Source organism: Microcebus murinus, chromosome 8, assembly GCF_040939455.1.
Source record: "Microcebus murinus isolate Inina chromosome 8, M.murinus_Inina_mat1.0, whole genome shotgun sequence".
In the NCBI taxonomy this organism is placed as follows: Eukaryota; Metazoa; Chordata; class Mammalia; order Primates; family Cheirogaleidae; genus Microcebus; species Microcebus murinus.
This window is the reverse complement of record NC_134111.1, coordinates 93,953-96,655: the sequence shown is the minus strand read 5'-3', so window position 1 is coordinate 96,655 and position 2,703 is coordinate 93,953. Positions and strand designations below refer to the sequence as shown.

Below are 2,703 nucleotides of genomic sequence, written 5' to 3'. Positions count from 1 at the left end.
ATCTTGTGTGAGTGTGAGTGAGAGACTGAGTGTGAGTGTGTGTGTATAGAGAGACAGCCCCCAACCCCGGCCCGCCGCTCCCTGCCCGCCCCGCCTGTCACCCCCGTCCCTGGGAGCCCGCCGGACCCGGCCGGCGAACTCAACAGGCCCGGCCCGGCGCGGGTCAGCGCCGGCGCGGGGCCTGGGGCGGGAGGAGGCGGCGGGGAAGCGCAGAGAGGCTCCGCTTCTTGAGCGGGGCAGGGGCGCCCTCCGCCGTCCACGGCCACACCACCCCGAACGCGCCCGATCTCGGAAGCTAAGCAGGGTCGGGCCTGGTTAGAACTTGGATGGGAGACCGCCGGGGAATACCGGGTGCCGTAGGCTTCTTCTTCTTCTTCTTTTTTTTTTTTTTTTGCCTCTGGTTCTGTCGCGTTTCTGGGAGTGCGGGGGCGGCCCCGGGTGGGGGTGACCCCCACCCTCAGCGCCCGCCGCGGTGCCTGGCGCCCCAGCCCGCACTGTGGGGCCTCCTCTTGTCCCGAGCCGCGACACCGCCGCCACGCGGCAGCATGCGTGGCTTCTGGACTGTCAGGTCTCAGACCAAAGGTCTGCTCTGTGGGAACCGACACGCTGGAGGAAACCTTGAGAGTCTGAGAGGGGAGGGAGTTGCAGAAGAAGGCCAGGATGTCATTTTGAGGGAGTATGTGACCAGAACTCGTCCCGTTGCTTTTGGGGTTCTATGGGCTACACGCAGGAATCTTTGGTGGTGGCACCTGATGTTGGGGGATCCGGAGTCACACCCAGACCTGCTCCACAGGCCTCCTTTGACTTTTCTCTTCGGATTCATTATTTTTAAAAAGTGTCTCTTATCTCTAGTATTGCATTTTCTTTTCTCTCTCTTTTCAAGCAGATGATGGGAGTCCAAGTATTAAGGTGACATGTGTTGCCCGTGCCCCCCTACCCCCTGTGTTCTTATTCATTTACCTCTCATGTTGTTCCAGCGTATTGTGGGGGCACCAATGTTAAGGTCGGGTACATCGCCCTCTCCCCGCCTCCCCCCTCGGGTCAGAGCTTCAAGTGCGCCCATCCCCCAGTGGGTGCGCACCCACCCCGTTCCTAAGGGATGTGTATGCCCATCCCCTCCCCACGCCCGCCCGACACCCACCCGATGAAGGTGATTCCTCTGTGTCCACTTAGGTGTCCATCGGTTCGTACCCATTTGCCGGTGAGCGCGAGCACGTGGTGCTCGTGTGTCCATTCTTGGGATACCTGGCTTACTGGAACGGGTTCCAGCTCTGGCCAGGAGAACCACGAGAGGTGCCCTCTCACCGCTGTTCCTCACAGCCGAATAGCACTCCGTGGTGTCCACGCGCCACATTTTATTGACGCACTCGTGGGTCGATGGGCACTCGGGTCACTTCCAGGTCTTTGCGATTGTGACTTGTGCCCTGACTCTAACCCTAACCCTTACCCAGCCCGTCTCCTCCTCGGCCCCTGCCTGACTGACTCCTTCCCGCCCGGCCTGTCACCTGTCACCTGTCACCGTCCTCGGCCCCTGCCTGACGGGGCTCCTCCGTCGCCTGGGCCTTCCAAGGGCTTGGTGTGGACGCTGCTTCCAGGACGCCCTCCCAGGAACCCGGTAGCAGGGTGGCCGCAGCGTCTCGCGCAACCCAACCGTCCGCCTGCCGCCCTCGCTAAGTGGCCTGCGGGGGACGTGCTCCCGCTGTGCCGCGGGGGCCCAGCCTGGTGTCTTCTCTGAGGCCCCGCGGCTGCCACTCCCCGCAAGGGGGGAGCCGCGGAGGTGGGGACCGGCTCCTCATGGGGACGTACACCCAGCTCTCCACGTCGGATTCCGGGGCTCTCTGTCCTGCCAGAAGGCCCAGCTGGCCTGCGGGTCCTTAGAGTGGCAAAAACATCCGAAAACTGAGATTGAGGGTCCGGTGGGTGTCTGCACTTTTGTGCTGGGCACCCCAGGGAGGCCCGGGGGCTGGCTGGACAACGCGGTCTGCTGGGCTGGGGGGGGGTTTGGAGGAGCAACTGATGCCCTTTGCACTTTGGGTAGCAAGTGTCTGAGGTGTCTCTGGGCCCTGCGCCATGTGGGGGCGGGGGCGGGGGCAGGGTGGGAGGAGGAGGAGGAGGAGGAGGAGGAGGAGGAGGAGGAGGAGGCGGGAAGGGCCGTGGCCTGCAGTCGTGTTCCCCGGGGTGGCACAGCATGTGGCTTCTTCCACGGGCTGCTTGGCCTGGGCTCCCTGCACCTGGGCCTTTGGAGGACTGGCCCTGTGCTTGCCAACACTTCCTGCAGGGACCCAGAGCTGGGAGGTTGCATCTCTCAGCCCTGGGTCGGGCAGAGCCCCAGCGGGCCATGCCCACAACCTCTCTCAGCACGGGTCCCCCAGAAGGCTCCTTTGGGACCAGGATTCTCTTGCGGGTGACTCTTTAAGGTCTGGCCCCTGGATGGAGGGGCACCAGGAGTAGAGGAGCAGGAAGGGGAAGGGGGTGGCCATGCGAGGGGACACTTTCAGGCCAAGTCCCAGCTTCAGCCTGATCCTCCTAGGAACCCCGGGGTGGACATCACACCTCCTGGTTGCCCCGCTCTGAGACAAGGAGCCGGGCTTCGCATTCCCACAGCAGCCAGTCGTGGGCTGAGGACACCTGGGGCGTTGGGAACTCCCTGGCTTCTCCTTGGTTTAACATCTGGAGCTGCTTGGGAATTGTGCCGCCACACAC

At 63.6% G+C, this 2,703-nt stretch overlaps 1 pseudogene; it reads left to right on the top strand.

Moving 5' to 3' along the window:
- The first annotated feature begins 254 nt into the window (after window positions 1–254).
- On the top strand, window positions 255–363 carry LOC142872660 (uncharacterized; annotated as a pseudogene).
- The last annotated feature ends 2,340 nt before the right edge of the window (window positions 364–2,703 follow it).